Source organism: Apium graveolens, chromosome 6 (assembly GCF_009905375.1).
Source record: "Apium graveolens cultivar Ventura chromosome 6, ASM990537v1, whole genome shotgun sequence".
Classification (NCBI taxonomy): Eukaryota; Viridiplantae; Streptophyta; class Magnoliopsida; order Apiales; family Apiaceae; genus Apium; species Apium graveolens.
This window is the reverse complement of record NC_133652.1, coordinates 239,610,335-239,622,537: the sequence shown is the minus strand read 5'-3', so window position 1 is coordinate 239,622,537 and position 12,203 is coordinate 239,610,335. Positions and strand designations below refer to the sequence as shown.

At 34.9% G+C, this 12,203-nt stretch overlaps 1 non-coding gene across 1 annotated transcript; it reads left to right on the top strand.

Annotated features, from left to right (window-relative positions):
- Positions 1-1,060: 1,060 nt before the first annotated feature.
- Positions 1,061-1,167, top strand: LOC141669309 (small nucleolar RNA R71). The gene has a single exon (XR_012553596.1). It is a non-coding gene; the product is annotated as a small nucleolar RNA R71 (small nucleolar RNA).
- Positions 1,168-12,203: the final 11,036 nt, after the last annotated feature.

Below are 12,203 nucleotides of genomic sequence, written 5' to 3'. Positions count from 1 at the left end.
AACTAGGCATATGTTCAAGAGCTTCAGCGAAAGGTATGTTGATTTGAAGTTTCTTGAACACCTCCAGCAATTTCGCAAACTGCTTATCCAACTTTTGCTTCTGCAGCCTCTTAAAAAAAGGAGGTGGAGGATAGATCTATTTCTCCCCTGTATTACCCTCGGGAGGAATGTGTTCCATAGATTTCTTCCTTGGTTCCACTTCTGCTTCCTTCTGCACTTCCACTTCAGCCACCACTTCATCTTCCGAAACTTGAGATTTTTCGAGGTTATCAACCTTCCTAGACCTCAATGTAATTGCCTTAACCTGCTCTTTTGCTTCCTTCTTTCCTGAAACTTCTGTGTCACTAGGTAGTATACCAGGTTGACGATTCAGCAAGGTAATGGCAATCTGACCAATTTGATACTCCAAGGTCTTGATAGAAATCACTCTGCTCTTGCACATGAGCCTCAACTCCTCCAATTCAGATTTTTCATTAGCTTGATTTGTTCCTCCATGTGGTAGCTGCTGAAGTTGGATTTGTTGTCTTCGAGTATATTGCGGTTGTTAAAAACCAGGGGGTTGTACTGCTTTGCTGTATACTGCTGATAAGGCTGTTGAACTGCATTCTGAGTGTTGCTCTAGCTAAAGTTAGGATGATTGTGGTTGTTGGGATGATAGGTGGCTGGAACTAGATGCTGCAACCTCTGAAAGTTGCTCACCAACTGAGCTGATTCACTAGAAATAGCACACTGCTCCGTCTCATGCGCACCAGCACAAAACTCACAAACACTCGTGATCTGATTAACTCTATAATTAGACAAAGAATCCATCTTCATCGTCAAAGCCTTAAGGTGAGCAGCTATAGCAGTAGCTGCATCTACCTCCAGAATTCCTGCTACCTTGCCTTGATTTAGTCTTTGAGAAGGGTTCTAGTATTCATTAGCAGCCATCAGTTCAATCAGCTCATAAGCTTCATCATAGCTCTTAGCCCATAAGGCTCCACCTGATGCTGCATCGAGCATGGGTCTAGACTGTCCTCCCAAGCCATTATAAAAGCAGTTAATGATCATCCAGTAAGGCATCCCATGATGAGGACACTTTCTAAGCATCTCCTTGTAATGATTCCAAGCTTGACACAAGGACTCTCCTAATTGCTGTGCAAATTGAATAAGAGCATTTCTGATTGCAGCTGTCTTCACCATAGGGAAGAACTTAGTATGAAACTTTTGAGCAAGATCTTCCCATTTAGTAATAGAGCCTGGTGGTAGAGAATGCAACCAACACTTAGATTTATCCCACAGAGAGAATGAGAAAAGCCTTAGCTTTATAGCATCTTCAGACACATTATTGAATTTGAAAGTATCACAGATCTTAATGAAATCTCTAATATGCATGTTGGGATCTTTCGTCGGAGACTCCCCAAACTGAACGGAGTTCTGCACCATCTGAACCGTGCTATCCTTGATTTCAAAAGTGTTAGCCATGATGGCTGGTCTGACAATGCTAGACTGAATATCATTGATCTTTGGCTGAGAATAGTCCATCAAAGCCTTTGTATTCCCTTCTGGTTCACCCATTGTAACAAGAGCTTCTACTACAACTTCTTCCTCTGCTTTATCCAGTGTTCTCTTGCGAGACCGAGAACGCGTTAGCATACACGCTCCCTAGAATACCTAAAAAAGCAACAAGTAAACAAGTAAGTAAAATATCCGAGTCACTGAACATTAATGACCATTGATGTCAAGCACATAAACTAAAAATAACCACGAGTCCCCGGCAGCGGCGCCAAGAACTTGTTAGGACGAAAACACATGCTAATATTACATGCAAGTATACGCGTTCGCAAGTAATATATAATTAATTCTAGTTCATTCCTACAGAGACTCTTTTAGGTTAATTTCAATTAATGTACTTATGCAACAATGGTATGGTTATTATTCAATGCTAAGATGATAATAAGTTGAGATTGTTTATAACTACGATTAACTAAGAGATTATACTACTTAATATTAACTAGGATAATTTTGGTTGATTAACTTATATAACACAAACATGGGATTCTAACTTCATTAACTACTTCATTCAATAGCCTTTTTGTTCTTAACCTTAGCATGCAATGCTGATGACACCAATCAGATAACACGAAATTAGTAAACACCAACTTTCGTTATGTGAATACCCTACTACCAGACATCCACAAAAGAGATAGAAGCTGAATAGACACCAATTATATTGAGACCCTATATGTCTATAGAATTTGATAAAATAAAGAATCACTAGAATAAACTAGATCCTCTTCGCCTTGGTTGAATTTGTGCTCCTAGGTCTTCTCGATGCCTCTCCTTAAGCTCTGTTATGAAAAATGTCTTTAAATTGTCTTTATATAGCATCCTCAATCAGCATAGAAGTCCAAAAATCAATCTTCTAATCAGAACAGGATTCTTCAGTTTTTGACCCAGCGCGGCCGCGCGCTTCACCAGCGCGGGCGCGCTGACTTTCTATTTCTCTAGTGCAGGCGCGCAATTCAAACCGCGGGCGCTGACCTTCTGGAAAAACTTTTGATTTTTGTTTTTTTGACTAGTTTGAGATAGCATTCCATGAGCTAACATTCTTGACACATTCCTAACACCAATTTAGCACCAAAGTAATGTTAAATCTCCTGATCCCTAATCTATGCCTGAATTGCAAAACACTATAAAAATGAATCAAATACATAAAATACTTGAGTACAAAACACTAATTCAAGCCTTTACAGGACGTTCTAAGTGGACATAAATGCCACTTAATAAGTAAGTTTATCACTCTTTTAATTTCTGTGGGAGAGAGAGTGTTCATCAAGGTATAACCTAGAAATGTGAAGGATCCATCTTCATAGTAGATTCTCACTTCCCTTAGAGTAATAACCTAGACTTTAACTATTTCCTCGGCTAATTGTTGAAAATAGTCTTTATCTGAAATGCACCAATTTAAAGGTAGAAAATCATTCTGCTTGAAACAATTCCAGATGGCCCTTTCAGTGCCTTCAAATTTTTCAGTAGGCTTAGCCGTCTTAGGTTTTCTCCCAACAGACTTTAAATGAGTTTTGTGTGATGGCTTGACAGAAGGTAGGTTTGTGATTTTCTTGAGAGATGTTTGGCTTGTGGTGATTGGAATATTTAGAAAGGGGTTAGCAGATTGTTTGTATAGGAATTTAGGCTTAGAGGGTTGGGGTGGTTTGATGTTGGAGTTTGTTGTCTTTGAAGGTTGAGCTTGAGTTGTTTGGATTTTTAGGGTTGGTTGATGTGGTTCTAAGCCATCTTATCTCTTCTTGCTTCTCCTCTCACTTCCTTTCTTCTTATCATCATCCTTCTTTTCTTCTTGCTTCTTGTCCTTGCTTCCAGTTGCTTTAGAAGATTGACTTGGATTTGAGCAAGAAGGTTTTTGTTTGTCATCCTTCTGCTCATCATCATCCTTGTCATTTCTTAGATTGTATTGTGTGTTTGGAAACATGGTGTCAACATTTACAAGATATATATCTAAGATCTTTATCATCTCCACATCCTCATGCTTCGTGTTCCTTTTGTGCTTTAGATCAGACTATAAAGTCATGATTGTGATGCCCTCCAAACCCGGGTCAGAAGTTTGGGGTCCTAAATACATACACAACATATAAACCTGTATATGAAATATTATTTGCAATGACCCTACTTTAGACAACCATGGATTACAACAGGTTAAAGTATGAAAACAAGCCACAACCTTAACTTATATTACAACGTACCAAATCCCAACTAATTTAACTTACAACTGATAAGGAAATTATTCTTACAACCTTACTATCTCACTACCATATAAAGCTCCAGCTAGCTCGATCCAACTCAATCTGGAATCCTAGCTCGTACTTTGTACTGAGGAACCTCGCTACTAACCATATCATTTTTAACTATAAAATACATAAAAAGATTCACAAGAATGAGCTAACTAGCTCAGCAAGTTATAATAACAATAACTAAGGTTAAACAATGATTAAACGAGATGATTCAGAGGAATCAAGTTTCTTGTTAAATAATCATTAACCTAATACACGCACTAACCCCGAGCAAGGCACATGGCTCTGCTTTATAAACTGGATCCAAGGCACACATTGGCCTAATTTGACCACGAATCTGGTCTGACCACAAATCTAGTCCATATAAAGAAAACTATCCAATTCTAAAGCAATTCAATATGATAAATAATATAACTCAATAAAAAAAGATCATAATCAACAGTGATGAAATATTTGTATAAAGGTATGAGGCAATTCATGAGTATCACAAGGGTGTATCAAAGTATGTACAAGAAATGGCCTTCAGCCTGTAGGAGAATCAGGTATTAGATTAACAATGATTTTACAAGGTTTAATTGTTTGATGTCATAAGGTATGGTTGAGTATAAAAGTTTCTGTATGTTCAAACAATCCTGTTTCAGTGTTTGGTATATGATGGGTATATATTTGTGGAGTATTATCATATTTGTGTGGTTTAGTATCTGGTAAATCAACAAGGGATGGTTTACAAGGAATAAGGCTTACGGCTCAAAGATCAGATGATGTGATCCGGGTTCAAGGATGAATGATTCAAAGTGCTTATAGTATAAAACAGAGCTATTTTGAATACTTAATAATATGTCACGAGAGAATTTAGAAATATTTGCACTATATCTCGAGAAAGGTTTAGAAGTACTTGCCTTATTTAAATTGAGCCCAACTTTACTTGTACTCGTTTAATAATTCTACTCAACAACACCTTGTCTACTTTTCCTATGCCTCGCTTCTATTCACTGATCACTTGTTTTAGGTTCTACACATCGATTTCATTTTCTGATCACCTGCTTTCCTTTGTCTACGCCTTGCTTACTCTGCTAGGCAGCATAAGTATCTATCAATATTCATCTCACATTATCTAATCGACACATAATCGTCATAAGGTTTCATCTACCCTTCGTTTTTCCCAAATCCGATTTACGGATTAAAAGTTATGGCTAAAACAGTTCAACAATAAACACAAAGGCATATAACACATCAATCAGATAGCCCGTAACATATAACACGCAAGATATTCAATGAAAATAATTTTTCATCGAAGATTCGGGGTCAAAATGATTTTCCAGGTATTTAATATGAATTTTTAAACTTTTTTCGAAATTAAAACGGGACTCCGAATTATTTTATAATTAAATAATGGGTTCGAATACCCAAATTTAACTTTAAAATAATTTTATAATAATTATCGAGCCTTGAAAACAATTTAAAATAATATTTTAAAGCTCGAAACTATTTTTCAGGATTTTAATATCAATTTTAAAAATAATTAAATCAAATTAAATAATCAATTAAAATGAATTAATAAATAATTGAACAAATTAATCAATTAATTTTTAAATTAATTGACTAATTAATTAATTAAATATTAACTAAAATTAATAAACTAAGTAATTTAGATTTATTTTTGAATTAAAAATGATTTTCAGAATTAAAATAATGATTTTTGGAATTTTTGGAAATTAAAAACAATTTTTGAAAATAATTTATAAAAAGAAATCCGAATTTTGAAAGAATTCAAAACAAAAATCCAGAATTTGTAAAGTTCTGGAAACTTTAGGGGCTAAAGTGCAAAACCAGGATTTCAGAAAATTTTTAGAACAAAAATGGATTGAAACCGGGTCAAACCGGGTCATGAATCCGGGTCACCAAGAACATAAACGGGTCGCGAAGAACCCAGTTTCCGGTGACCGGAAAATACACCGGTGAAGCCCGATTCCGACTCTATTTGATCAGGGTTTTGATGGGAAATCATTCTAAACTGTCCTCGCAACACAGGGACGTCAGCAATTAACACAAACAACCAACTATGTCGATTCTCAGGCGAAAACAGGAAAAATCCGTCGAACTCGAACTAAGCCCGGCGAAGTTCGATTAAACCATTACAGGAATCGTTTGATGCTTTACTATGTACCATTCGACTACAAATCAAGCTAGGAACATAATCCAATCATCCAAATCTACTAATAACCCTTGATTCAAAAACGCCTAAATCGAATTAAGAACCTTCAAACACACTATAAACCCTAATTTTCAATCTCGAAAATCAAACACCAAATTGAACACGTTATTGAACTCAAAATCACACAAGTAATATATCAAAATCATCAGGAAGAAAAGCTCTACAACATGCAATCATCAAATCATACAGACAATCTCTCGAATAAAAATTCATAATTTAAATCAAATTATTTCGAATTTAAATATAGATATAGAAAATAAACCTTTGATTCTACAGTGATATGAAGCACAGATTCTGATAGTATATTTCAAGAGCTTTGATTTGAGTACTCGAGCTTCTCCAACAGATTCCGGTAACACCTTGAAATTGAGGTTTGATTATGAAGAACACTATGAATTTAGGGTTTTTCTCTGTAAAATTATATAATTTACTGACTACAAATGATTTTCTGTACAAAATAAAATACGGTAAGGGCTATTTATAATTACAGAATATTGGTACCCCGTTGGATCATACCGGATATAAAATATTACGTTTATATGTTAAAACAGATCCAAAATGGTACCGGCTTTGGGATAATTATCCAAATCTGTACAATTTGTACTGCGGTCTTGGTCTCAGCGCTTTGGTTACACCTACTACGAGATGATAATTATAATAGTTTAATAAAAAGATCCCGTTTATCAAAAAATACGAGTTTTATTGATTTACCGAAAGGAATTTTGTATCGAAAATATTACGCCGGGACCCGCACGGAACAAACCATAAGCCGAATTGAAAAAGTCAAAACATGGAAAATGCTCGAAACATTATAATTAGGTTAGGAAGGAGTTCTCGGAAGAGTTTCGGGTTATAAAAATGTAAAACAGATGAAGTCGGTTGGTTCCCAATTATACAAAATAGTTTATAAATACTCGGAAAAATAATTTAGTAAATTCATAAATCATTTATAAAATCATAAATCAATATAAAAATTAAAATACTCAAATTATATCATTTTTACATATCCAAACATAGATACCACTTCACAGATAATTCACCAAAAATTCATATAATAATCACATAATATTTATTTATTAACAAAAATAATTACACGTCATATCCCGGATATTACATCCTTTCCCCCTTAAAAGGATTCTGTCCTCAGAATCACTTAAGCTAACTTAGGGCACTTTTTCACGTATATTACTTTCTGAACCCTAGGTTATCCTTTCAACCCTTGGGTTTCCACAATAATCCTACTAACCTTATACCTTCCTTCTAACACTTTCTCTTTCTTTTCTATAATCCCTATTAGATTCTCAATATAGGACAATTTTGTCTGAAATTTTATCGGCTCATATTCTATCGCATGTCTGGGATTCTATATTGTACTTTTCTAACCTTGTCACATAGAAACATTATGAATATGTTACCCATGCGGGGTAACGCTAATTCGTATGCTACTTTACCGACACATTTCAAAATTTCGAAAGGTCCAACGTATCTCGGACTCAACTTTCTTTTCTTTTCCGATCCTGGATGATCCCTTTTTCACGGTAACACTGTTAACAATATTAAATCTTCTTCTTTAAATTATGTACTCTTTCTAGCTTGATCTACACATTTCCTTTAACAATCCTGCGTGGCACTTATCCTTTTCTAAATAATCTCGACAACTTCCTTTATCTGTTGTAGCAACTCTAGTCCAAGTATTTCATGTTTACCAACTTCATCTCAATATACTAGTGATCCACATTTGCGTTCATAAAGAGCTTCGTAGGGAGGCATTCCGATACCAGCATAATAACAATTATTGTAAGCAAATTCCACTAAGGGCAAATGCTCGTCTCAATTTCCTTTGAAATCAATGGCACAAACACGTAACACGTCTTCAATTGTTTGGATCGTTTTCTCACTCTTGGCCGTCAGTCTGCGGACGATAAGCTGTACTCATATTTAACCTGGTGCCTAATATTCTTGAAAACTTTTGCAAAATCTTGAATCTAATCGTAGATCTTGATATGATACAACAGACACAGGGACCTCATGACAAACTACTATTTCCTTCAAACATATATGAACCAACTTATCAAGTGCATATCTTTCATTAATAGGCAAGAAATGAGCTGATTTAGCCAACTCGGTCACCATAACTAAATTAGCATCGCGGTTTGCTTTCGTTCTTGGTAATCGAACTATAAAATCCAGAGTAATATACTGTTATTTCCATTCTGTATTTCTAATGGTTGCAATAATCCACTAGGCCTCTGACACTTGCCTTATTTCTTTGTTATGCCTAACACCTCCTGATCCATTTTGAAATTTCCTTTTCATATCTGGCTATCAATATTCTTCTTTAAATTTATGTATATCTTGGCATTTCTTGAATGGATTAAATACCTAGTATTGTGAATTCCCTTTAGGATCTCCTTCCTTAATTCTGCCACTTGTAGCATCCAAGTTCTGGAAGAAAATCTGAGAATATCGTGATCATTCTTCTGAGTGCATAAATTTCCTCTTACTAAACTGTTAACATCTTGATCTATTATCTCCTCTTGACATCTCTTTATCTTCTCTTAACAACGCTGACTGAAAGGTCATACTATTCATCCTTGCTTCCTTTGGAGTATAAATTCTGACTTCCAATTCTAACTTCTGAAATTCCATAGGTAATTCTTCTGGTGCAGTCTCTATGTTTACTTTCTCCTTTTTGCTTATCGCTTGCCACTACATTTGCTTTTCCTCGTGTTTACATACTTCAAACTCTTATGGTCCGTATAAATCTCACACCTCTCTCCATACCTATAATGTTTCCCAATCTTTCAAAGCGAGTATTATTACTGCTAGTTCTAAATTATGAGTAGGGTACTTCTGCTCATAAGGTTTCGGTTGTCTAGATGCATATACAATAACTTTATTATGCTGCATCAACACACATCCTATTCCCATAAGAGAAGTATCACTATAGACTACAAAATCTCCTTGATCCTTTCAAAGTGATAAACAGGTGCTGTGACCATTCTCTCCTTTAACTTCACAAAACTTTCTCTACACTTTCCCATTCCATATAAACTTCTCGCTATTCCTAGAAAGCTTCATCACAGGTGTTGCAATCTTCAAGAATGCTTGAATAAATTTCCGATAATAACCGGCCAATAATAAAACTTCTTACTTTTGTTGGTGCTTTTGGTCTTTCTTTATTCATAGTAACTTTAATTCCTGTTGGATCCCCTTTGGTCTTCTCCTCATTGACTATTTATGCTAAGAATTATACTTCCTTCCATCAAAGCTCTCACCTTGTAAGCTTTACATACAAATTCTTTCTTCTCCGACTCCCCAGCTATCATCAAATACTTTGCATGGTCCTCCGTTGACTTTAAGTAACATAAATATAGCTTATCCAGATCTTCCTTCAAGATTCTGTCCATCAAGTTTAAATATTACTGGTATATCGGTTAATCCAAAGGACAATACTAGAATTTTATAACAACAATACTCAGTTCTGAAAATTATCTTTGATATGTCCATAGGTTCAATCTTCAATTGGTAAAATACCAAGTCTTACATCAATCTTATAAAAATACTTTGCTTCTTTCATTTGATCAAACAAATCATTGGTTCGAGGTAACAGATACTTGCTCTTAATAGTAAACTTGTTGAGCTTCTGCTAGTCGACACATAATCTCATACTTCCATCTTTCTTATTAACAATTAGTATCGGTGCACCTTATGTGGTATACTAGGTCTAATCACTCCTTCTTATAATATCTCTTGCATTTACTTTGCTAACTCCTTTATTTTAACTGGTGCTATTTTGTGCCGGGCCTTGGACACTGGCTTCATTTCAGATGCTAAGTTAATCGCGAACTTAATTTCTCTATCTAGAGGAAATTTTGGTAATTCATCTGGAAACATATCCTGAAACTCCTTAATTACTATAAAATCTTCAAATTCTGTTTGGTCCTGACTTTTATTTATAATCACCACAGTGCTTACATCTTGGTCACTGTAACCTTTTAGCTTAAATCATCGTTTAACAAATTCTTTACCTTCCTTCATCCTCTAAACTTCTTCATATTCTCATTTGACGTCTTCAGAACTATCTTTTCATCATGACGGTCTATCTGGCATCACACTTAAATAGTTAGTCCATTTCTTAGAATAATGTCAAATTCTCCTATCTTAAATGATATCCAATCCTCACAAACTTATTGCCAGAAATCTCAATTTCAGCATTGGTACTTACTTACTTAACAATTATATGTTCTTGATTTGCTAGTCCTTTAGTCATATTCTTATCAATTCAACAGGGTAATTCATCTTATCAAAATAATCTTGAGAGATAATCAATCAAGCTGCTCCCACATCTTTCAATACTTTAATGCATAAGGTATTCACAATAATCATTCACACCATCACATCCGTATTCTGAATAACATATTTCACAGACAAATCTTAAACTCTCGTTCTTGGAGATGTATTCCTTATTGAAGTAGATTCCCTTGACTGTTAGTGCATCCCTGACTGGGGCTAGTGATTTGCAATCCTCTCCATATGCCCTTGTTTTCTTTCCATGCATGGGGGGTAGCTAGAACTTTGTCCGCTTGATCCAGGATCCGTTGATTTTTGTTTAAAAAACTTTTACAAAGAACAACAGTACAACGAAACAACTAGAAGGATTCACAATTTAATAAACTTAGAGGTGAAAAGAAAGAAGAAGTAATGATTTAAATATGAATGAGACAACCACATTGGTACTTAAGATGGCCAGTCTTTCATACCATATGGTATACAACACATGATTATGTGGCGTCCCACCCGACTCTTCGTCATTCTGACAAAGTGTCTCACAATAACATTGTTTGTCCCAATCAGAAAGCAAAACTTGAGGGGAACAATTAAATTTAAAAGAAATGCAATATCCTCCTTTTTCTTATCATCGTAAAGAATTTATTAATGAAATAAGTTCATACCTATTCAGGAATTGAAAAGAATATACGCTGTACTATTGGAGAAAAGAATGATACTATTGGTCGCCATCCACATTTCACTTATACACATCTTCTGAGCTTGTTTGATCAATAGATCTCATTCGACTCATTTAATAACTTAGAAGGTCCGCTGAAATGCCTATGTAAATTAAGCACTATGATAGATTCTTACTTATTAAGTCATGTGTCTTTAGCATCGCACCGACACGTATAATACTTTAATAATTCGATCAGAATTGCGCTCTTACCAGATAACTTCAAGTTTTATCTTTGCAAATTAGAATAACCACCAATCATTCAACATATCGATTATTTTGTTATAATGTTCTTTCTTTAGAAAAGTCTGGAAATATTCCCAATCTTCTTCGGTCATGCTCAGGCTCCTTTTAAATCAATGAATTCTTTAAACTTTAATAGTCTCTGCAACTGGATGAATATCTTCTCCATACTCTGGTTCTGTTATTAATCTCATTAAACAAGATTCACACTCTGCTGTTAGGATTAATCAAAACTTCTTCGTAATAGCGGGTTCACTTGGCCCTCGAAACCAACCGTACTATTCCTGGAACACATACTTTCTAAGTAATCTGGTCTTATAACAAACAAGATACTCAAGCAGTAACTTGGCAACCAATTTTTTTAAAAAAACTTATTTTATTCAAAAAGTCTTTAGAAATTTTATAAGGAAAAAAATCTTTTTCGAAAACTTGTTTAAAATTTTTGAAAATCACACATCTGGTTGTCTTTACTATATGAATTGGTTGTTGTCCTTCCTATAACAAGGTAACAAGTTAAAGAAACGATCACACAAAAGTCCATTCACTTCCAATTATCTTCTCTCCTTTATTGGGTCCATTTGTCTTTCTTAATCAATGAAAACTCTAGTTGTCGTTGCACGTTATCTTATTCGTTGCTTCATATTAAAGCTTCCATACTGGTAATACTCCTGTCAGTATATTTACAGTCGTTAAGTAGAACAGGCTATCCAATAGTATACAGATCGGCTGATGTCACATCATTTTTGTTACTATAAATATATCACATCGTCATAACACCATTATCTAACCTCAAGAAAGTTCCAGATCCATACTCTTCTCTAATTCTCTTTCAAAACTCATCTAATCCATTCCACAAGCTAATCATGGGTTGCCCAGTCACTAATGGCTTCTTTTAACCTGGTAGCAGCTACTGTCCAAAACACATGAGTTCTATTTTTAAACTCCTTCT